We start from the raw sequence: 25,773 nt of genomic DNA on the forward strand, positions 1-25,773 counted from the left end.
AACAAGAAACATATTTTATTGAAAAACTTGTGGACATCATAGAAATACACAACATGGAGCAATACATGAACACCCAAAATGAACACAATGAACAAACTATAAACCAATTATATATATATATATATATATATATATATATATATATATATATATATATATATATATAATAGAGCAGGCTCACAGCAAGCCATGAGGTCCTTGCTGCCAGGAGAGATGAGACTCAGCAGTGGTTGGCAGGGAGGATCCTCAAGGGAACGTGGCAAACCGCAGATATGCGGCAGGGGCTGGAGCCAGAAGTGCTCCACCACTACGTGGATCTCTGGTAGGTCAAGGTCTCCCACTGCAGCATCGTTATGATACATCTGGGTGCAAGCCTAGATTGTCAGGTGGTTGATCTTTGCAGGTTCCCCACTTTGTACTAATGGAGGTGAAATGGCCAGACATCACCAGCATCACAAGGCACCTCACATCAAGTTCGTTGGGAGGAAACCTCAACTAAAAATGAGTCACCGGAATTTCACCCAGGTGCAAGGTCAGCTTGTGGTCACTGGCCTTCCCTGGTGTGACAGTCACTGACACCAAGTCAGACATTTCCGTGTAGAGGAGAGGATTTGGTGAGACGAGTCCTTCATTGAAGTTCTGAAAGACAAATTAGATATTTTTTATCATTCCACATTTATGGACGTATTTCTTCAATAGTATGTGTGTGTGTGTGTGTGCATGCGTGCGTGCTTTATTCAATTTTCAATTTGTCTGTTTTACAATTATTCTGTTGATCAGCATGAGGACGTGCATGTGTGTGTGACATATTTCTCTATGTATTTTCTTGATTTCGGATTCAGTGATTATTACTAACAACTTAGCATGTGGGAGTGTATGGGTGTGTGCGTATGCATATAGAAGAGCAGGGAAGTGAAAATACTCACGTGACAACACCAGCACCTCCAGTTCCACTATCCTCGTGTGAGCTGCATCCAATGCACCTACCTGATGCAAACAAATAGACAAGTAGAGAAAAAGTAGAGAAATAATGAAACAGATCACAGCCCCTCTTTAAACTCAGTCCATATCAAGAATAGCTTTCCTGATGCTGACATCCTGCTAAACTGTAAACAACAATGCTTATTAATTAATTACAGTACACTACAATTACTGTAGTGTGCAATGATGACATACTGTAGTAAGTTATGAGTGCTGTGACACAAAATAACATCACAATAATCTGTGTTTCAGTAAAAGGTGTATGAAATATAAATGTATGAAATAATCTCTCGTTTAGTTTAAAACAGACACACTAACACAATTTGCTGTCTAAACCTAGCTAACATTACTATCTATATCTTTGCTTTGTTACCTAGGGCTATTGGCTCTGTGCAGCACTAGGTAGAGACAAACTCCACGTAGTGCACGTAGGCGGGTGGAAGCTAAAATCGCGTAAAATATCTACTTGAAACAGAGCAGACTGGCACACAGCAGTGCTCCTTGGAGCTGCCCACTGGTTTAAGAATCGTAAAACACTTACAGCAACTGAAGCATTCATCTTCAGGTGTTTTTTTAAAAGCGATTACAACGAGCGAGAAACGTGTCGTTCACCCACCATAACACAAAAACGAAGTTCGTCTTTCATGTCATGCCGTAGGCTGGTGTATTTAGGAAAAAGGTGGAAGCTAAAATTGCGTTTAAATATCTACTGGAAACCAAGCAGACTGCCACACAGCAGCATAGTTCGAATTACAGGGGGTACTGGGGGGTACTATACCCCCCAATGATAATAAATAAATAGCTTAGATAAGTTTCTTTACATCAATACATACTAAAAAGTTCAACACTTTTAAAGGTGGGACCTTATTGAAAATATCTACAACATTATCTTTTTATACTGTATAAACTGCTGCCTTTTCATTCTCAGCGCAGAGCAAGTTAGAATATGCTTAATTGATAGGGGGCTACAACAAAAACGACAAAGTGGGGGTGCACCTCCAGTTAACAAAAAACTGTGTGTTGTTTGTTTTACAGTGTTACATATTTCATGCAGCTTATTGTCCACACAATCATCCCACTCATCTTGCCATTCTCATATTCTATATAAGAACATAGTAGAGGTTTCACATCTGAGGCAGGGATTGGACACTCAGTAATTTCGTCACTCAAGGCCTGTTTAGCTGCACTATCTGCCTTCTCATTGCCACTGAGTCCCACATGGCCAGGAACCCAGCAAAAAACAATGTTCAAGTTCAGTTTAGTCAGATGATTCACTTTGTCAAGAATTTCCACAATGAGGGGGTGATCAGTCTTTAAAAACTCCAGGGCTTGAAGGCATGATTTAGAGTCTGTACAGATCAGAGAGTACAGTTCATTGGTTTCCTCTATGTACTCAAGACTTAAAAGCAAGGCTTTAGCTTCAGCTGTAAAAATAGAACATATAGTTGGAATATGCAGGCCATGCTGATTAGAATTCACTACTATTGCTAAGGACACCGAGTTCTCCGTTTTTGATCCATCTGTATAAATGGGGGTATGTAAAAGAAAACGTTGTCTCATATCAAAAAAAGCACCCTGGTAGTCATTTGGATGAGTGTTTGACTTTTTCCTTTGGGTTAGATCTATTACAATCACAGGTCGTTTTAAAGTCCAAGGGGGAGTGGGGCAGACATGTGTAGATTGCAGACTGTCCAGATTAATGTTCAAGTTCTCCAGGAAGGGTTTCATGCGTATTCCAAAAGGTTTGATGGATTTGGGTCTAGCTTCATAAAATTGCAAAAACTGGGGGTAGAAGACAGTACAGTGAGCAGGGTTATCTTTGTTTGATTTGAGTTTGATCGCATACTGTAGAGCAAGTTTTAGGCGCCTTAACTGAAGGGGGGGTTCTCTAGCCTCCACATAAAGGCTTTGGACTGGTGAGGTTCTGAAGGTTCCCAAAACCAGTCTTAATCCTTGATGATGCACAGTGTCCAGCATCTGAATGTATGATTTCCTTGCTGATCCATAGACAATGCTCCCATAATCCAAGCGGGACCTCACTAGTGCTCTGTAAAGGCGCAACAGCACAGTCCACTCTGCTCCCCACTTTGTCCTTGATAGAACTTTTAAAATATCTAAAGTTTTAAAGCATCTCTTTTTGAGACTTTTCATGTGTGGAATGAAGGATAATTTATTGTCAAAGGTGAGTCCAAGAAATTTAACTTCTTTCACCACTTGGATTGGTGCTACATCCATGTAGAGAAGAGGATCAGGATGTAGTGATCTTAGTTGACAAAAATGAGTACAGACAGTTTTAGATTTAGAGAACTTGAAGCCATTTTGAATCGACCAAGTACTGATCTTATGTTGGAGTTGTCTCTCAATCGTACTCATGCATTTTCCTCTATAGCAGATACAGAGGTCATCGACATAAAGACTATAAAATAGCTGTGGGCTGATTGCTTGTATGATGCTATTGATTTTGACACTGAACAGAGTGACAGAGAGGATGCTTGCCTTGAGGGACTCCTAGCTCTTGAAAATGTGGAGTTGAAAAGGTAGTGCCGGCCCCAGCTGTGGCGCAACTGGCTGGGGCACCTGCACCGTACGCCGGCGACCCGGGTTCGATTCCCGCCCCGTGGTCCTTTCTGGATCCCACCCCTGCTCTCTCTCCCATTCACTTCCTGTCACTCTCCACTGTCACTATCATTAAAGGCATAAAAAGGCCAAAAAAAAAAAAATTGGCTAGAAAAGGTAGTGCCCAGTTGGACCTGAAAATGTCTATTGGACAAAAAGTTTGAGATAAAAATGGGCATACGACCTCTGAATCCCATGCAGTACAGATCCTTCAGAATGCCATATTTCCAAGTTGTATCATAGGCTTTTTCAAGGCCAAAGAAAACTGCTACCACATGTTCTTTTCTGATGAATCCATCGCGTATAAAGGGTTCCAGTCAGATGAGGTGGTCCACTGTACTCCTCCCCTTCCTGAAGCCACATTGATATTCAGTCAGATGTCCCGCTGTTTCAAGCATCCAAACTAGTCTATTGTTCACCATCCTTTCCATGGTTTTACATAAACAACTAGTCAAGGCTATTGGACGATAGTTTAAGGGGTCAGTGTTGTCTTTGCCTGGTTTGGGAATTGGAATAATAAATGCTTTCTGCCAAGACGGAGGAACATTTCCTGATTCCCAGAGTGCATTAAATATTTTCAGTAGCTGGACTATTGCATTGGATGGCAGGTTTTTTAAGAACTGATAGTGAATTGCATCAGGGCCCACTGCAGTGTCATTGGAGTTTCTTATAGAACGAAGAAGTTCTTCCATTGAGAAAGGCTGATTGTAAGGTTCTGTATTATCTGACAGGAAATTCAACACCTTACCCTCCTCTTTCCTGCGCAGAGCTTGAAATTCAGATCGACAATTTTCCACAGAGGAGTTCTTTTCAAACGTTTCAGCAAGCTTGTTAGCAATGTCTTGTTTTGTTGTAAGAAGACCTTCTTGGCATTTCAAGTGCTGGACTTATGGGTTACCACCTTTTGCTTTCATCTTTTTAATTAAACTCCAAACCTTTTTTGAGGACACATCGGATGTAAGGCTGGAAACATATTGTCTCCAGCTTTGTGCTTTGGACTCATTGATAGTTCTACGTGCTTGAGCTCGGCAGATTTTCAATTTAATGAGATTTTCTGTTGTTGGATGTTTGTTAAAAATTCTCTCTGCCTTCTTCCGGGAATCAATTGCCTTTTTGCAGTTGTCGTCAAACCATGGGTTGGACTTACGGTGGGGCTTTCCTGAGGTCTTAGGGACAGTTTCTTCCGCAATTGCTATCAATGTCTCAGTGAAGTACTCAACAGGATTTTCAATATTTTGGGGCAAGTGGCCAAGTTTGGCATCACAAAGGTGTTGGAAGACATTCCAGTTAGCTTTTTTAAGTTGCCATCTTGGAGGTCTGAGCTGTATATCTGCTTCAGTAGATGTCATGATCAAGGGGAAATGATCGCTCCCACAAAGGTCATCCAAGGGTTGCCAAGAGAAGTCAAGCAAGACGTGAGGATTGCATATTGATAGGTCAATGGCAGAGTAAGTACCATGGCCAAGATGTAGGTAGGTAAATGATCCATCATTCCACAGACATAATTCATTTTTAGTTATAAAATCTTCCAAAGTTCTGCCTTTAGCATTTGAATGATGCCACCCCATGCAGGGTTATGCGCATTAAAATCCCCTAAAAGGAGGTATGGGGTAGGCAGTTGTTCAGTTAAGTCATCCAGGTCGTGCAAAGTTATAGTGACATCAGGAGGAATATAGACAGAGCACAAAGTAACTACCTTATGAAGTGTAATGCGGACTGCCACCACTTGTAGGTGGGTAGTGATTGCAAGTTGGCTGTGAATTATGTCATTTCGTACCAGGACAGCTGCCCCACCAGAGGGCCGATGGACATTTGGGCCATAGGTATTAAACATTGCATAGTTTTTTAAGGACACATTATTATTTGGTGATAGGTGAGTCTCTTGAAGACATAAAACAAGAGGATTAAAAAGTGCAGATAATCGCTGCAGTTCAGAGATGTTTGCTTTAAAACCACGACAGTTCCATTGTATAATATGGCTAGCTATTGTCATATGGGTAAAACAGGAACAGGGCCCTTGCTCCTACTCTTGGGGGAGGAGCTTCGACTGTGAGGGGTTGGAGGTTCCTTCATTTCCACATCCTTACAGTTTTCCTTCTTATGTTCTTGACTTGATTTAGACTGGGAAGAAGTACTTGTTGATTTATTTTTCTCTTTTGGTAGTTGTGGGGGTTCAGGCATGAGTGACGATTGACTGGCAGTAGTCTGGGAATTCATATTTTTTGTTTTACTTGAAGTTGAAGATGTTTTGCCACTAATTAATTGCGGCTTATCTTTGTGCATCCAGGTAAATTCGTTTTGACAATCAGTAGACTTCGTAGGGGGTTTCACAATAGAAGCAAAAGATTGCTGGAACTTTGACAAGGAAAATCCTTCCACCTGTTTCCTCGCCTGTGGATAGGTAATTTTCTTAGTGACCCTAATCCTTTGAATTTCTTTCTCTTTTATCCATACAGGGCAGTCCTTAGATGAGGCTGGATGATTCCCTTGGCAGTTGCAGCATTTTGGTGGTCTTGTACAGATCAGTTCATGTCCATCTTCTCCGCAGGTACAGCAGACACTTTTATTTTTGCAACTAGCAGAGCCATGGCCAAATCTCAACGGATTGGGGATGTATTTATCAACCTGCACACTTAAATATCCAATTAGGATTCTTTCAGGGGGATCATGCAGATTGAAGGTCAGGATGTATGTACCAGTCTTGTCATCTCTTTTTAAGGTAATTCTCCTCACATGAGTTACTCCTTGTTCGTTCAGTTCAGTAACTATGTCAGCTTCTTCCATTTCATTCAGGTCTCTAGTGCGGATTACTCCTTTGCAGCTATTGAGATGGGGGTGAGGAAAGGTCCACATAGGTATTCCTGCTAAACTATTACAACGTAATAAATTGTCTGCATGGGACTTTCTTGCACATTCAACTAAAATCTGACCAGAATGCAATTTCTTAACGTCTTTAACCATCCCTGCTATTCCTGCAATTCCTTTCTGAATCGCAAAAGGGGACAACTTAGCAAGGGGCGTGTCTGGTGATTCAGATTCAAGGATTATGAATTTGGGCCAGTTATTCATTTTAGGGGTGTATATAAACGCCATGTCAGAGCCGTTGTCCGAATCGTAATCCATGACTCTTTTTTTGTTGGGTTGACTTGTAGCCATATTTTATGGATAAAAATTCACCATCTCTGCTCCTCACCCACCTCGGAACCCAACAAGGAGATGCACAGAGCTGCGGTTCTCCTCCAGATATGCACCAAGGTTACAGGGATGGTATACTCGAGCGATGAAACAAAGGGTTCATATCACTCGATTGACCCTATGCCAAAGTCTTTAAGGAAAAAATAAAAAGCATGGTCCCTCAAAATATTCCAAAGAACTTTGACAAGCCGGTTGATTGGAGCGGGTCCCTCCAACCTCCTGTCTAAGTGAAGTAAGTACTGTGTTGGACCTGTGGGGGCCGCAGCGAGCCACATTCCTCAAGCACCAGCCGATCGTCCTCCACTGACACGGGTAGCAACAGCAAGGGGGTGCTAGGGACCTATTCTACCCCAGGTCCCCACGGGGCATCTAGTGCACAGAGCCAGTAAAATCCTCCAAATAAACATAATGTATATGCAAATGTACACCTGGCTATTTATCTCCTTGCCAGTTCATCTACTCAGATCAAATCTTACCAGGGGATGGTGCGTCGTAGTCGTGGTCCGTAGCTAAGCTAGCAACATCAACATCTTCGTTTCCACAAGGTTGTTGGACTTCATGAACATCAAACCCCAGTCTCTCAGTTGTCCTCTCAAAAACAGACTTTCTGGCTTGGGTTGTGTCAGAGACCCAAAAACAAAAGGTACCGCGTCTTGTTTAACTCTGGTTTGTTAAAACCACTAGGTGTTTTGTACAGGTCACTGTTATGGAAATGCATACTAGAAACGACTGTGCTATTAGAGACGTTAAAGAGTGGGCCTTCCTCTCTCCTGATGGCTTGAATCCATTTTCTTCGATGGTCCACATTGCGGGGAAAATTATGAAAGCTCAAATATGGTTGTTTTTATCTGCTGTTGGTACACAGAGGTACATAATACTGCCTTGTGCAAATCATCTGTGCCATTGCCATTCACCGTGAATGATGTTCCACATGACCGGAAGTAGCGATCCATCTTAACGTAGCAAAACGGAAGAGATGCCATTTTTAGATGAGATAGGCTTATCCTCTCTGGTACAGCTCCATAGACCTCCATGCATTCTGCACTCGTGGACGAGCGCCCTCATGTGGAACCACAGGAGGAACTGCAACCAGTTCAGAAACCGGAAGTTTTCCGAGAGTGGCAGTTCTCCCCTTATTAGACATTCTCTGGTGTTACTTTTGCACTATTGTCACTACCGGCACCCGCCGCAATTTCGTGTAGGCAACTTCGACTAACTTTTGATGCGCTCACAAAATCCTGGCTCTGAGCCAAAATGCGAGGGTTGGGGCCTGACGCAAGCTGTTATGAATCGTGTCAATATGGAAATGTAACCAATGGGCCGCTGATTGTCCTTCCTTTGGGCCGATCGTTGGCCAAAATTATTAAATTATATAGCCTATTCTATCGGCCCAAACGCTGCGTCGGCCCACCCGGAAAATGCCCGGTATGCCAGATGGCCAGTCCGCCCATGGTGGGAGAGATAATAGAAACAGCAGCAGGATGATTTAAAATAGAGTTGATGGTATTAAACAATATTTTTGGTCTGTGGGCGTTATTGGCAATCAACAATTACAAAGAGTAATACTCTGTTCTAGCTGACTTAACAGAGTTTTGATACATAGGCTAATCTCTAAAAATATCATAAGAGACTTGGAGTTTGTCTTTTTTCCATTTTCGCTCATTTCTCCTACACATTTAGAATCATTAAACCAGGGAGTAGAGTTAGTTTTAGACCGTTTTAGTTTTAAAGGGGCAACACAGTCAGTAGCAGAACAGGAAGTGTTGAAGAGATGAACTCATTCTTCCGCATCAGAGCAGGTGGTATCATTGATAACAGGCGATTGAGTAAGCATAAAGGTGTTAGAGAAATGTAAAGCAGTGGTTGAATTTATGGCTCGGACAAAAGAGTGGGACTTGGGGGAGAGACAGGGGAACAAAACATAGAGCATTCAAACAAAATCATAGAGTGGTCAGAGATACCAATATCAACAATTTCTAAGTTAGACACAGAGAGTGGCCTTTCTGATGTGTTGGTGCCATCAATGTTTGTTAACCATGTTGTTAGTCGCTTTGGTTAAAAATGCGTCAGCCAAATGTAATGTAATAAACGCCCTAAAATGTTTCGACCAGAGGTCTTCATCAAATATCAAGCAGCTTACCTTATTCATGAGGTTACATTGTTAAATAGGGAAAACCCCTTTATAATCACCCACTTTGGATATTGGAGCTTACCGACTGCGCATCTTCAGTTTTAACTTGACGTGAAGTCATAATCCCATAGCCTAGCCTACTTCAATCGAAACTGTCCATTTCTTGCCAACTTGACCGAAGTCATCCACGTTGGCACACGTCTGCACTATTGTCGAGCAGCATAGTTTATATTCTCCTGTCTCTTGATTCGTTTGTAGGCCTAATGTAAGTTGCATTGTTATGTCTCTCTACTGTATTTGAAGTTACAGGTGTCAGCAGGGACGTTGACTTGCGTGGGGACCAAAGGACGTGTCCACACCAATGTCAAATTACGACTGAAATGTCCCCACCAATATTCAGGTTGAAATGGGGAAAAAGTACTCTCGCTACACAAAGAGAGAGACTTGTAATGTGCAGTTAGCCTATAAGGCAAAATCGCGCTGATTTGAAGTTAAGTATATAATACCACCATATATATAATACTACCAGTGAGCCGCAGTCTACTGCACAGCATGGCGCAGCGCTTCAGCTTCACTTCACTATATGACAGGGGTGGGCAAACTGCGGCCCGCTGGCCGGATCCGGCCCGCCAAGTACTTTTATCCGGCCCGCCGAGAATTTCATTTAGTTATCAGGCTGCTCGCTATTTTTTTCCTGTGATAGAGACGACGTTGGTTAGCTTTACTGCAAACTGCTTTTCACTCTCCTTAGATAACGTTTACAATGTCAATGTCAAAACATCATGTTAAATAGAGATAACGTCATGTTAAACTAAGTTAACTCTTAGTTATCTCCTTTGCAGCAGATCTAACGTGAACATTATGCAATCCATTTAATTGGGAACGCGTCTGCACTCACGAGAGGGAGAGAGAGCCGCAGGTTCCAGCTGGCTTGTGATTGTTGATAATTGATATCTCCTTCTTATAAGAAAGTTTTAAAAGGAATCATGAAGGCAACAGTAGTTCCCACTACTGACCATTTAAAAACTGTGAGAGGGCCCAGCCGTAGGTACAGCACTAGCCATAGCGGAGCAGCCAGAAGATCATTGAGAAATAAACGTGAATTAAAGCGACTGTCTTAAAGCGACAGTGCACAATTTATACATTTGTTACAGCATAAAATTAGCAGTATTTTTAAAACAAATTAGCAGTATTTTAAAACAAATACTTTTCATACTAAATTATAGGCTATAAAAAATGTATTTGTTTATGCGTGTGTCGTGGGGGGGGGGGGGCCCGCCGTTGTTGTGCGGCCCGCCGGCCAATTTTCAAAACCCAATGTGGCCCTTGAGCCAAAAAGTTTGCCCACCCCTGCTATATGAAGTGCGTCCAAATTCCGAACACAAAGGTGTAATGCATTCCGAACACAAAGGTGTAATGCATTCCTGTGTGTAGTTAGCTGTTCCAGAGTAATCCGGTTTTTAAATAAATTGTAGCAAAATTCAACATGGTCTTTCGGCTTTAAGCATTTCTTAAAACTGAGCTGTGCTTACATCGCCTAGATATCTGTAAATATTAGAATCAGAGAATATACAGCCAGCTCATGGTTAAGAGTTTGTCAAAGTAGCCTTAATGATTTCTTTTCACACAATGCTAAGCATGCATGTATTTAAGTTTCTTAAAACTGAGCTGTGCTTAAATTAGTCAATGCATTATTTCATAACAGACCAAATAGAAAATAAATGTTAAATATAGCCTATATCTGTACATATTAAAATCAGATTATGTAGGCACAGTATAGTTAGATCAAGTTGGACAGTAGCACATTTTAATAATGGATAGTAGTTGTACAGTAGCACATTTTAATCATTTATATATCTATAGTGTCTGGTGAAAGAGTTGAGTGACTTTTTTTTTGGGGGGGGGGGGGGGGGGGGTTAGTGGGTAGTGTCCCCAACAAAGCTCAGACCAAACCCACGCCCTTGGGTGTCAGTCTACAGAATCGTTAGCATATATACATTGAAATTATGAGAAGCAGCTGCCATTGAAACGTTCTTTCTCAATTAGTTTCTAAATTATGAGTTTCTAAATTATGAATCTACACACCGGTGACACCATTTTACTGTAGGCCTTTTTCTATTCAGTTCACCATGCTTATACGTTTTCAAAATCAAAGACTGGTTTGTGTTCTTTCTGGATTTAAATGGCATTCAGAAGGTCAATGAAAAGGTCCACTTTCAAAAAATCATGCCTCTTTCCTAAGGCCTCATTGATTTCGAACTTTCGCGCTGTGGGTGTGACAGAAGCGGAAATCCTACCCGTAACTGAAAGTGCGTAACTGAAGCGTGTAAAAAACATCCACTCTTTCCCCGATATTATCAATCTCCATGACTGCACTGCCCCCTTTGTTGTTGAACGTGAGATTTTTACTGGGGCACAGCTTATGAATACTGGGGCACGTCCCCCAGTAAAAAGGGTCTAGTGACGCCCCTGCTGGTAGGCCTAGGTATGCTGGGATTGGTAGAATGCCAAAGTGGTCAGCAGAACCAAGAGGGGGGCAGGGGGACGGCTATATTGTATGCGTCTGGCACTGATCTGTAGCATTTATTCAGTGTCTTTCCTGAACGGGTGGGGCAGTTGATATATTGGTAAAAACCTTTTAGAGATCTGTCAACTGAGCAGTGGTTAAAATCACCTAAAATGAATTTAAGGGCGTCTGGGGATATAAGTTCAAGTTTATCTAGCGTTTTTCTAATACAGTCAATGACTGATGATTCTTTAGCTCTGGGATGAATGTAGACTAGAATTTTTAAAAGTTGTGGAAATGTGTGTCTGCGTGGGTACCTGTGTGTGTGTGTGTGTCAGTGTACAGTAGCCTAATGTGTCCAGTCAGTGAGGCTATTTAATTTCACCAGACATTAGTATTAACCCAGGTAATCCACACATATATAAAAAATCCAAACATTAAAGCGTAACTTTCGCCAAAATGCATCCTAGAGTGTTTTTGTAAATGCTTGGAATGTTCTCCCTCAGGCTCACAGAGTAGCCTAGGCTACAAGATGTCTTTTGTCAGCCTCTTCATCAACAGAGAAGGGATGTTGAAGGGATGTTGCAGTGCTGAAAAATCCCTAGCTGTGGTTGAACTGGGATTATGGTCAATATTGTCAACAGCAGCAGTGGTTAACTGTGCAACTGTGGAGGGCATACCTAGGGCTGGGACGGTATGGATGTTTTCTTACTGCGGTCGGTAAGCAAGGAATTACCGCGGTTTCGCGGTAGCCTATACCCCCCGCCCCCCAAAAAAATAAAATAAATAAATAAAATAATAAAACATGGATTATGAATTTTGTGCTGCCATCAGCCATCACAGCCAATTAAACTTTAGACTTCAAAGACCAATGGACCAAATCCTTCAGACATGAAAGAAATAGGTTATCAACAAGGCTATCACGATTTTAGAACTGTTACATTCATGACGCTTATGCTAATTTCAATTTTCAATTTCTTTATTAGGGGGATAACCCCTTGAGATGAGACATCTCGTTTTCAAGGGGGTCCCAAAAACACCAAACACATATATTACACACACGCATACATCCACACCAAAGCTCTTCATCACTACAAGCTACAAAGCAGTCTAACCTCTCTAACCTAATAGATTTATGTTGGTAAAAAACAGAAATTAAATTTGTAATACATTAAAAATAAAAAAATAAAATACAAATAAAGGACAGGAGAAAACCACAATTGAAAATGAGTTTTTTTTTTTTTTTTTCAAAAAAGTCAACCACCAGGAAAGCATGTGCATTGGTCACATGATTGCAAAAAGTTTAATAGGGATGACTTAAAAAGTGGAGAAGATGAAATAGATCTTAATGAGCTGGGTAGACTATTCCAGTCAGAAGGAGCTTTAAATTTGAAGGCATGCCTCCCTATTTCTTTAGATATACTTGGAACAGAAAAAAACAAATGATCATCTAAGCCCATAAGCAGACCTATATGGATTTAAATAATTTTGTAAATAAGATGGATAATTAAAGAAAAAGCATTTATAAATAAACTGAAGCCAGTGTAGTTGCCGTCTGGCCTTAGGTGATAAGAGATTCAGTTGCTGATACATGTGACAATGGTGGGTAAGGTATGGACATCTCAACACAAATCGACAGAGGCTGTTGAAGACAACATTTAAAGATTTCAGATGTGATTCTGTTGTATTCATATACACAATGTCTGCATAGTCAAGGATGGGAAATAAAAGCTGTGTTACAATTCGTAATCTGATCTGTTGAGTGAAACAATTTATAGAGCGATACAAGAGTCTAAGGTTGAAATTAATTTTCTTCACAACAGAGTCAATATGTGACTTAAAGGAGAGATTTGCGTCAAGCAGTAGGCCCAAATATTTAAATTCTTCCACATTCTCCATAAGTGTATCATCCAAGAACCTTATTGACAGAGTGTGATCTTGATTGTAACGGGTTGACCTATTGTCAAAAAACATACTGTAAGACTTAGCTTTATTAAGTATGAGCCCATTATCTGCGAACCACTTTTGAATGTTGTCAAAATCTGATTGCAATGAAGACTTGATCAAATTAACATCGCATTTAGCAGAATAAATAACAGTGTCATCAGCATACAGCAAGATATTACAGTTGGAGCATATTTTTGGAAGGTCATTAATAAATATAGAGAACAAAAGAGGGCCTAGGCATGAACCTTGTGGAACCCCCTTTTCCATGACGGTGTACTGGGAAAGACAGCCATTGAAAACCACACATTGACGCCTAAAATGAAGATATGAATTAAACCAAAAGAGTGACTGCTTACACAGACCAATGCTATGCAATTTATCAAGAAGTAGATAGTGATTAACCAAATCAAAGGCCTTGGTGAGATCTATAAATATTGCTCCAGTAGGCATGTTATTATCTAAAGAGGATGTAACATCATTGACAAACTTTGTGAGGGCAGTAGTGGTAGAGTAATTGGGTCTGAAACCTGATTGCATATCAGATGAAACAGAAAAGACATTGACATATTTAAATAATCGCTTAAAAATGATTTTTTCAAATATTTTTGCCACAGTGCTAATAATTGAAATTGGTCTATAGTTGTTAGGGTCAAGTGGATCGCCACTTTTATGAATAGGTATTACTCTAGCATACTTCCACATAGCTGGAACTTCAGACATAGATATAGATAAATTGAATAAATAACATAGTGGAAATGCCAGGATGTGAGAGGGAATCTTTTTTTATATAATTATGCTTCCCTCATAATATCTTTTTTTATAAACATGCTTCCCTCATAATACCAACCCCAAAACCTCCCACTCCTCCCTCATTCTAACATCCTCCCAGTCCCACCCCCTCCCTACACCCATTCCCCACTTCCCCAGCCCCCTTCAACTTCCCCCTAACCCTAGCCCCCCCACCTCTACCTTTCACACACAGTCACCCACCTTTCACACAGTCACACACGCACAAGGGGAAAAAAAAAGAAGGGGTTCAAGTATAGCTAATGTAGGAAGTTATACATATTATTTACATACGTTATTTTAATAAATTACGTATTTTAAGGCATCATAAATGGTTTTCCATAAGTTATCAAATTGTTTATTTTTATTTTGATCCTCTGACAGTGTTTTTTCAATATTTAAATAATATTTCATTAATGCCCTCCACTCTTGGAGTGAAGGTACATCTTTATTTTTCCAATGTTTAAGAATTAACTTTTTGAAAATTAAGGAAGAGAACAGAATTTGCCAACCAGTTGGGTACCTTATTCCCTCTGTATCTTGAAAAATGCATAGCCTTGGTGTGAAAATAATTTCTATTGTTATTTTTGATGATAACCACTGCTCAATATCCTTCCATATCTTTTTAACCCTCTTGCAATGCCAGAAGGAATGCATAAGTGAATCCTCATGTTGGTTACATTTTATACATCTATCAGATAGTCTAACATCAAATTTATTAATTTTATTTCTACTGTAGTATATTCTGGTCATTACCTTAAACTGAATTAGGCGTAAACTCTCGTTACAGGTAAGCCTAACTGTAAGGTCCAAGCATTCCTTCCATCTTTCTTTTGCCTCAAACCCCAAATCAGTTGTCCACTGGTTATATATATTTTTCTGTAATTCGTCACTGTCTTCAACTTTAATCAAATTTTTATACGTGTATCCGGTCAGACTCTTTTTTTCATTTCTGTTAAATATTTTCATAATATCTGAGGAACTTGTGTTCTCTAGATCAAGTTTATTAATCCAATTTTTTATTTGTATAAAAATAAAAACGCTTCAGTATCTTTTAACTTATATTTAGCTTTCAACTCCTGGAATGGCAGGACTGAGTTGCATCTTATAATATCTGATATTTTCCTAATTCCGGCTTTTATCCATGTATCCCAATGCAATTGTGATTTCGGAATGCTAATTGAAGGGTTATTCCAAATCTGAACATTCCCCGGGAGCCCTAAACATTGGCCAAGATGTTTTTTAATTTTTCTCCAAGCATTTAACGTGCTATTAATAACAAAGTTTGTAGACTTAACTTTATCCCTTGAAAAGAGAGCAACTAATAAACTGTTAGTTTGTAACTGTTCATTTTCAATTTCTATCCACAATTCTTCCCTAGTATTATTAATAATACGATCTTTATACAACAATTGGGTTCTATGGAACTATTTATTGGTTTCTGATTGGCCGAGAGACGTTCCATGAGTTGGAATATCCCTGGACATTTCAACTCAGACTTTTCACAGCTAATAATAAATCACTCCGCGATACAATGCGAAGATTTGACACAATGTTCTCATCCCAGCCCTCCACTATTTTAAGCAATGGGTTACTCCTTAGCAAACCATAACGAAACAGTGCTTCACCACATCTGTGGATTAAGCCACACAGTCAACTCAATGTAAGTTGTAAGATGTAAGATAAACGAGGATGCTAATTATTCTCAGCATTGTGTATAATATGATTGTCACTTGGAGGAGACTTGTAGATAACTAACGTTAGCATAGTTAGCTAACCGCTGCTAACAAGCTAGCATCGTCACGTCAGGCTGTGTGCACAGTAGTGTAACATTTATTCACCATAAATTAATAAAGTTGAGTGGTTCTGCAATGTAGACTATGTTTCCGTTTTTTGCAGTACCATGTCCCTTACATCAGTGTTTCTCAAACTTTTTCAGACGAAGGACCACTTAACCAATAAAAAAGAAACGCACGGACCACCTAGCTAAAAAAAAGATTAGACCTACTTCAACAGTATATTAGCCTACACAATAGGCCTAAACTTCTACTCACTGAACCACCTTGCTTATTGTCTTTGCACTTGCTTATTGTGTCAGAGGATTCATATGATTTAAACTGGCATATCTTACATAGACAGTGTTGCAGAACTGTTTGGATTTACATACAAGTTGGTTCAATATTGCAAACAACTCTTCTATATTATATTTTACCACGTCTGCTCGCGGACCACTTGGGATAGCTTGAGGACCACCAGTGGTCCCCGGACCACACTTTGAGAAACACTGCCTTACATGACATGGCCCAGTGTCCTTGTAACATGCATGCAGCAAACCTACCTAGATATGAATGTGATTTCAGCCCGACTTTCAACATTTATTTCAAGAAGACACTAACGAGGGATCTGGAATGTTGGTTACCTAGCAACCAAGACGCTGTCTATTGAAAAGGGAACTATTTTTTGATGCGTAAGAACGATGTAGAATTTAACATTTTTAAACAGTAACGGGATGTTTTCAGATTATTTAGTTTGTGGTAGAATTGTTGTATAAAAGCAATATAGCACTCGTGATCGTGGGATTGGTCATGGCTTAATTCTTCCCTAGTATTATTAATAATACGATCTATATAGAACGTTTGCGCAGCTAAGTGATGGAGTTCCAAGTTAGGAAGGTTTAGCCCCCCTTCCCTTCGAGGACAAAATAAAAGCTTTCTTTTCAATCTGCTAACTTTATTGCACCAAATAAATGAAGATAGAAGGCTGTTCATTTCTTTAAAAAAGTACTTAGGTGGTGTTATGGGTATAGTTTGAAATATGAACACCAACTTAGGAAGCCATACCATCTTAAAAAGATTTATTCTGCCTATTAGACTAATCCTCAAGTTAAGCCATCTTTTAATATCATTTTTAAATTCTCTTACTAGAGGTAGCATATTGTCTTTATATAGCTGGGTTTTATCAGCACTAATGCGACATCCTAAATACTTGAAAAATGCTTTCTCTGTATCTTGAATTGTCTAAAGTTATTCAGATTGATTTTACTGGAGTCCATCAACATCAATTCTGTTTTCCCTATGTTCATTTTATATCCTGAAATCCTTGAGAAATCAGTAATAATATCCAATACCCTAGGGATAGAGATATCTGCATTGCTTAAGTAAAGTAGAAGGTGAGAGGAAATGGAATTGAACATTATGTCCAATACTTTAATATGTTGGTTTAATGTGCAGCATTGGGCCCAATATTCAGTATGTGGTTTAATGTTCTGCATTTCTCACTAGTGGGTCACTTTGACACTAAAAGTATGATTCTACGTCTGCATCATGACCCTGTGTGATATCTGTACTGTTCTTTTAAACATGATAATGTAAGGCGCCAGAGTGGATATCACTTGTTGTTGTCTATTCTGCATCAACAGTCATTTTCGTCATTGATTAAGGTAGACTGAATGTCTCCTGGCGTTGCCACAGTCACTGTATGATTATCTATTTCTTACTGTCAGGTACTTAAACCCTGGATGACTCTGTGTGTCAAATCAGAGACGCATATTCTGGAGTACGCTGTGCTACGGGTGTGCCTCTCTCCTGTATACAGCCTAATAAACCTTGCATCTTGATTTGTACTTTTTCGTGACTGGATCTCATATTTCACTTTGGTATATAATATTTTTACCAACAAAGGTCATCTGCAAATAAACTTAACTTATACTTTTTCCTTCCAATTTCGATACCACTTATTTCTTCCGTTTCCCTAAATTTTTGGGCCAATGGTTCAATCGCTAAAGTAAACAGTGATGGAGATAACGGGCATCCTTGAGCGGTACCCCTTTTTAAAGGGAAAGGTTCTGACATTATACCATTTGTATACACATATGCTTTGGGTGAACTGTAAATTATTTTGACCATATTAATAAAGTATAATGGAAAGTTGAAAGCCTCTAGGACTTTAAACAGATAGGGCCATTCAATTCTGTCAAAAGCTTTTTCTGCGTCGACCGCCATTATTGTCAGATCCTTATTCAACTTCTTTGCATATTGCATTAAAGATATACATGTTCTAGTGTTGGTTCTTAAATTTCTATGTTGAATAAAACCAGCCTGGTCTGAGTGAATTATACTCGGTAATATCTGTAGTAAACGATCATTTAAAACCTTTGTAATGATTTTTTTGTCACAATTTAGTAAACTAATTGGCCTGTAGTCAGAAGGTTTTTCACAGACTTTGCCTGGCTTTGGTATGACAGAAATGATTGCTTGATACATGGTGGAAGGTAGACTATTAAGCTTTTGGGCTGAATTAACTACTTCTGTAAAGAAACCTTCCATTTTGCTCCAAAAAGTACAGTAAAATTCAATCGGAAGGCCATCCATTCCTGGAGCCTTCTTCAATGGAATTTTTTTTAGCACAGATTGTATTTCAACATTTGTAATATCCTTGCTAAGTTCCTCTTTCTGCTCTGGGGTCAGACGTTTCAATTTAACTGAATTTAAAAAAGGTAGGGGATTTTGATCTTCAACTTCTGAGGTATACAAGTTCTCATAAAATGATCTAAATTCTTTATTTATTGCTTGATTATTTATAATAATATTTATATTAATTATGTATAAATTATATATAAGTATTCTCTGAAGTTTAATTTTTCAGTGTTATGGGTTGTCTCTTCATAACTGTTTTTATTATAGAGGTCAAGTGCCTGCCAGATTTATTTGCGGCGATATAATTCAATTTCCTGGAATTTTGTTTTAAGTTGTTTGCCTTTTTATGCAGCAGACTGTCTAATTTTAGTTTCAATTGCTGCAAATCTTTCAGTGTTCTATTGTCTTTTTGGATTTTGTGTGCTCTCTGCAGAATATTTATTTCATCCCTGACTTTATGTATTGCTTTATCCAAGCCTGCTTTATATTTTGCTGAATACCCAATCATAATTCCTCTCATATTTACTTTAAAGGTGTCCCAAACTATATCAATAGTTGGTCTATCTTGGGATTTCACATTAACATTTGTTTCTAGGAATAAGTCAATATGGCTGTTGATATGTTTAAGGAACTCAGAGTCCATTAACATTTTTCTGTTCATTCTCCACACTCTATGAGATAGTGGGTTTTCTTTTGGGGAAATAACACACCTGACTATTGCATGATCTGATATTATGATATTGTCAATAGCACTGGATAACACCCTATCTAAGTCTGTCTTAGAAACAAATAGATAATTGATTCTGCTGTAACTGTTATGGGAGTGAGAGTAATGTGTGAAGTCCACTACATTTGGGTATAATGCTCTCCATACACCCTGAAGGTCATTCATGGAGAGGAAATTAATGAGTTTTTCAGGTGGATTGACTTTCCTAGTTGTTGTTGAGCTGTCATTCGAACTGAATATACAATTTAGATCTCCCCCTAATATAATTGCCCCAGATGGAGATTTATCTAATATTTGCTGTATCTTATCCAAAAATGACATATCTGATATGGGAGGTTTATAGACATTTATAAGAGTATAGAGCTCACCAAACAGTTCACACTTAACCACTAAGAACCTTCCATACTTATCTTTATGCTGTGAAATCAGCTTGAATGGAACCCTTTTACTTATTAAAAGTCCTACACCCCTACTCCTTGAAGAAAAAGTTGCTTCAAACACCTCTCCCACCCACTGTCTCTTGAGATACTCTATTTGCCCTTCCTTAAAGTGAAGTTCCTGTAGAAAAACCACATCAGATGACAATTTCCCCAAATTATACAAAACCTTGTGTTTTTTTATGCCTTCCTGTAAGCCATTTACATTGAGAGGCAATCTTAATAAACTTGATCTCCAGACTCAAATCAGGACCAGCACCACCAGATTTAATGTCAAAAATAGCCTGCTGTACTTCAGTAGGGAGTATTGTAGTTAGTGTAAACGAAGTATTGGCTACCGATGTATTTACAGAATTAGAATGAAATAAATTAGATGGACTTAATTTACTTACAGAGGAAAAGTGCTGGTTAAATGCATCAGCCACAGTAGCAGGATCAGTAATAATCTTGTCATTTACACGTAGTGATGGAGAACTCACAACAGATTTATTCAATAAACTATTAAGTTTTTCCAAAATTGTTTTGGGTTAGTGAAGTCATTAGACAATGCTGTCTTATAGTAATTCGACTTTGCATTTCTAGTTTTCACAGTGCAGATATTACGTAACCTCTTATATTCAACCCATTCATCCATAACTTTTGTTGAATGGTAGCGCTTCCAGGCCTTGTCCCTTTCCTTAAAAAGATGTAACAGGTCACCATCAATCCATGGTAGATGCCTACCCTTCACCTTCATTGATACCCATGGTGCATGTTTGTCAATCACTTCGTGAACTTCAGTATGAAAAAAAGTCCAAGCATCCTCAACATAAGGAATAAGTTCCAACCTAGACCAGTTAATATTCAGCAAATCGTTAATAAAGGAGTCTTCACAAAAGTTTTTATGTTGCCTTACCTTAATTATTTTAGATGTCAGTCGTGGCAATCTTATTTTCCACACACAGAAGATGACTGAGTGGTCACTGAAGCAGTCAGATAAAATACCAGAGTCAGCAATTCTGTTGGGATGAGTGACCAAGATCCAATCTAAAAGAGACCTAGAGCTTCCAGTCACTCTAGTGGGCTCCTGTATTAACTGAGTGAGATTTAGGCTTTCCAGTAGATTCTTCTCCTTAACAGAAGACCTATCAAGCCAGTTTCGGTTGAAATCACCCAAAACAATAAGTTCATCAGAACAATTAAGATAATTAAGAGTGGCAAGAATATTGTTAATAGACTTTGAAGGAGAATTAGGAGGCCTGTAAATATTTCCAATTATCAGTTGTTTATGATCAAAACGTAATCTAACAAAAAAACCTCTGAGGACAAATTAGAAGATATATATGTAGCATCACCACCACCACGACTGCCTCTATCTGCTCAATAGGGTGTAACCATCTAGGCTTATTTCAGCATCACATATATTACTTTGCAACCAAGTTTCAGAGACAGTAATGACCGCAGGTTTATTATAAGAGAGCCAAGCTCTTAGGAGATCAATTTTATGCGGTAAGCTCCTGATATTTAAATGAATGACATAAACCTTTACCCATTGTCAAACAAAACTAAATAAGAGAGAGTGGTACAAAAAGTAGGATAGAAGAGCAACACACACACACATCTCACCACACACACACAAACAAACATAGGTTGGCTGGACCAGAAATTTCACAGCTTTCACGTTTAGCAGCATTATGTAGCCTAAATCGAGTTTGAACGGAGAGAATAGAAAAGTGTTATGATTGTGCCACTTCTCCCCTAGGCCTACTCTCACATAGGCTAGTAAACAAATGGAATGTTGGAACATTGCGCTCCCCAACACAAACGCGAAAGGTCGGGTTTGCTTCATCTTTTGATGATAAGTTTTGAAGTTTTGTTTTGAAAACGGAGGGTTAGCCTACTTCACGTAACTGGTTTTCTGAGTACCAATGTCATAAGATGGTTCATCACATTACACATCATGACATTTGACATGACATTGCGGTAATGCGGTTACCTTCCCAGCCCTAGGCATACCACATTTTCTCTATGATAATGCCTGCAGACGTTGTTCCCCATCTGAGTTGAGAGCTGAAGAACATGGTCATAGGATACACTCAAGCCCAAGTGTGCCATTCTATCTACAAGTTCTTTTTTGTGTGGGCATGCAGCATCAGTCCTACGTATAAAGGAACTGGTGTCTCCTGTGAAGTAGGCTACTGTGTCTGATGCCCGCCTGTGCTTCACACTATTGAATTTAAGAATCTGAGCAATTGCAAATGCTGCAGATGATGTTGCCTGTGCCATCTGGTTTTTGATGCTGGGTCCCTCTAGAACCATATTTACTAGTGAAAAATATGAACACAAGTCAAGTCGAATCCCTTTAATTTATATTGCCGTATATAGTAATGTTGTTCTATCGGGGATGAAAAAAGCATGTCATTATTTTTCAGACTAAATTTATGAAATCATTATACTAGTAGTTAAACATCACGAAAGGAAAAGGACCTGTGAGGGAAAACATTGAAGGTGAGAGAGAGAGAGAGAGAGAGAGAGAGAGAGAGAGAGAGAGAGTAAGATGTACTTGTCTTCAATTATCAATTAATTAGCATGTGACAGGTGGGCGGGACTTCCGGTTAATTAAGGTCAAAGGTCTTTGATTTCCGGTGAGGGCGAGACATCCGGTCTTTGAACTTGTCATCAATTGAGTTTGACAGGATGTTTGAATGTGGCGGGTTGCTTTTGGTAGGAGTCATGTGTCTGGGGGAGGGGGTTGTGTGTATGTGTGTGTCTGTGTGTGTGTGTGTGTGTGTGTGTGTGCCTGCGGGGAGATAGTGAATTTGACAGTTTTGTAGGTTTTAGTGTCATTTTTGTACTTTTTATGATCATTTTGTGTGTTTTTTTAGTCATTTCGTGTTTTTTGGCCAGGGGTCAGGGCTTGTGTGTGTGTGTGTGTGTGTGTGTGTGTTTGTGTGTGTGTGCGTGTGCATGTGTGTACAGGGGTGTGTGTGTGTCCAGGGTGGGTGTGTGTGTGTGTGTGTGTGTGTGTGTGTGTGTGTGTGTGTGTCCAGGGGTGGGGGGTCGTACACGGATGTGTTGGTCATGGGTGGGGGTGTGTCCAGGGGGTGCGGGGTGTCATGGGAGTGTCATGCGAGAGCAATTATGAGCGACGTTGTTAGGGAGAATAAAAGCGGTGTAAAAGTATGGGTAAAGATAGCAAAGTAAAAATGGCTAGTTTATCAACTCCTGAAAATGCGGGTCCTAGTAGTGAGCGGCTAAGTGGGGCCCCTAAGAGAAAACATTAAGAGAAATCATTAAGAAAAGACACAAGAGAAAGCTATAGGCATCAGTATAGGCATCTGTTGAGTATGGATGCCTTTGAATTTGGCGGGGTGCTTTTGGTAGGAGTCATGTGTCTGGGGGAGGGGGCTGTCTGTGTGTGTGTGTGTGTGTGTGTGTGTACATGGGGTGTGGGGGTGTCTCATGTGCAGGGGATGCATGGTGTGTGTCATGAGGTGCCCATGGGAGTGTTATGCCTAGACAATTATCAAAAATGATCCAAAAAATATGTCTGTATAAAAAAAGGTTGGCATCAACAGAGTTTTAAATTCAAATTCATCAAGATTTTCATCAAGTCATTGAAAAGAATAAAATGTATCAGACAGCAGAGCGGTGGATAGAGGGTAGGGGGATGGGTCAAAGGTCTGTGTACGTGTGCGTGTGTGTGTGTGTATGTGTGTCTGAGAGAGGGGGCGAGAGAGAGAGGAGGGGTTTGTATGACTGTGTGTATGCTTAAAGTTTTAGTGATATGAACCTGAATAAAAGAATCAAGGATGTGATGATGCCAAGAGCCTAAAAAGGTTTCAGCCATGTGTGTGTGAACTAAAATAAAAAATAAATCCTACATTTAAGCTGAACTTTAAGGTTCAGGGTCATGCATGTCTAATGTCATGGCTCCAGGGCCCTGAGGGAGTAGGTTGTGTGTGTGTGTGTGTGTGTGTGTGTGTGTGTGCTAGCATGCTTGAGAGTGAGAAAGAAAAAGGTTTGAATGTTTAGTTATGTTTATGTTTTTAGGATTATTAAACTGAATGTGAATGAACTGAATGATCTGATCATGTCAAGAACCTTCTTTCATATATGTTTCTGTGAACTAGAATAAAAAATAAATCATAAATGTAATGTTCAGGGGTAAGCGTGTCTAACGTCATAGCTCCAGGGCCCTGAAGGGTAGGTTGCAAGTGTGTGTGTGTGTGAAAGAGAGAGAGGGTCTATGTATAGGTACTTTATGTTGAAGATGGGTGTCTGTGTGTGTGTTTATGAATGAAGATTGGGGAGGGGGACTTGCTGTACTGTAGGAACGTGGTGGAGCTATTGATCAATCTAATTATCCATCCAACGATCTGTAGACCGGTCACTGGAATTCATTTAACACTCATATTGTAACTTCATATGGACTTTGCACTCAGAGACCACCTCCTTTTTAAGTTTGTGAGTTTGAATATTTTTTTACTGTTTTATCATTAGTAAATAAAGAGAGGGCGGGGTATACCAAATGAGAAAGTCCATTCTATCAACAAAAGAGGCACCAAAGGCAAGTAAGTAGAGGGTTTACCTGTACTGGGTCAGATTATATTAGTGTTATATGCAGATTTTGTCATAGTCAGATGGTGTCTCTAATATGATATCATGAAATAAACTAAAAGTAACATTTTATAATCAATAATAACATTTAGGAGTTAGGAATGAGTGAAATAATTAAAATTTTCCAGTTTCATCCGCACACTTCCTTCTGCGTCACACCCAATATATCCTTTTCAATATATCCTTTCCTTTTTCATGGCATGGAGGGTTTTTTCCCCACAGTAGGTATATCTAGCTATATCTATTGCTTGAACACTAGCATATAAAATATTCCACAGTTAGCGAAACCTTAAACTCAAGGAGCAAAACATCAGCACATATTTGCACTAGCCTACTTACTATAACCACATTGTTAGCTTTGCTAAAAAATGGGATTTACTTCATTTTAAATCCCATGAAAATAAAGTTTATAGTATATAGGCCTACTGAGGATAGACATTCAGGCAAACAAAGTTGTAATAGGGAATATTGTGCACTTAGCATAGAGGGCAGCGTCTCTCAGGCAGAAAACCAGTCTTGCTATTTGGCTGAAAAGTATTGAAAAGCCTTGAAAAGTATTTACTACGGCAAGGTAAAATATACGTTTTTCCGAGACACAATAGACAAAGACAAAACTGTCTTGAAGCCTTGACAAACCACATGAATAGGTCAGGCCTCAGCATTCACCTATTCACTTCCATTATACTGTATGTCGAGGAACAAAACTTCTCAACAAACTTGTTCTCAAAGCATAACATAAAACACAATCCTGCATCAAATTCTACTGTTCTCTTAGCATAACTGTCGTGATAAAAACCTATGTATTCTGGCAAAAGGCTCATGGGAACTCCATGAAACGGCGACACCAAAACTTGCCATATGATCAATTGCTTGCCTGGTTCAGTACTTAGCTGCACTTACACATGATTCTGTCAGATAAATTCATTGAGGAGGTAAAATATATCAGTTCAACGTAATACCATGGATCACTAACTGCGACAAACCCTGTTTTCCTTTTTTCACAGTAGTAAAAAACAATTGGGTAAATGGAATGCTCAATTGGAATGACTAGCTGAATGCCATACATTGGTGTTTCGTTCAAAACTAGACTGTATTATGTAATGTTATATGACTTTTCCTTTTTTACAGCATTCACACTTTTTGCAAACATTGATTTACAAAACACTAAACATATCTCTCTACTCTGCGATGTAGAAATCACATATTTTCCAAAATTCTTCCAAAATACTACCACCAGAACCCAATTGATCAAACACAATGATAAGGTGAAAAGACTCCTAGCTGCATAACTGTCAACTCAACAATCAGGCCTAAACACAGGGCAACAGTGGAGCCCTAGTCAGCAACAGAAAATGAAGGCAATATAGCACTGAGGAAGAGATAACTGTAGGCACATGTGAAGAAAGACAAGGACCACATGTATTTATCAGATG

The 25,773-nt window shown here is 39.4% G+C and overlaps 1 long non-coding RNA gene across 2 annotated transcripts; it reads right to left on the reverse strand.

Moving 5' to 3' along the window:
* Positions 1-202: 202 nt before the first annotated feature.
* Positions 203-7,757, reverse strand: LOC121680996. 2 transcript variants are annotated; one of them, XR_006021902.1, is made up of 3 exons: positions 7,269-7,757; positions 927-987; positions 203-639 (listed from the first exon to the last, which is right to left on the reverse strand). It is a non-coding gene; the product is annotated as an uncharacterized LOC121680996 (long non-coding RNA). The 2 variants fall into 2 exon arrangements; XR_006021903.1 differs by lacking the exon at positions 7,269-7,757 and adding an exon at positions 1,523-1,645.
* Between the last annotated feature and the right edge of the window lie 18,016 nt (positions 7,758-25,773).

Source organism: Alosa sapidissima, chromosome 13, assembly GCF_018492685.1.
Source record: "Alosa sapidissima isolate fAloSap1 chromosome 13, fAloSap1.pri, whole genome shotgun sequence".
Classification (NCBI taxonomy): domain Eukaryota; kingdom Metazoa; phylum Chordata; class Actinopteri; order Clupeiformes; family Clupeidae; genus Alosa; species Alosa sapidissima.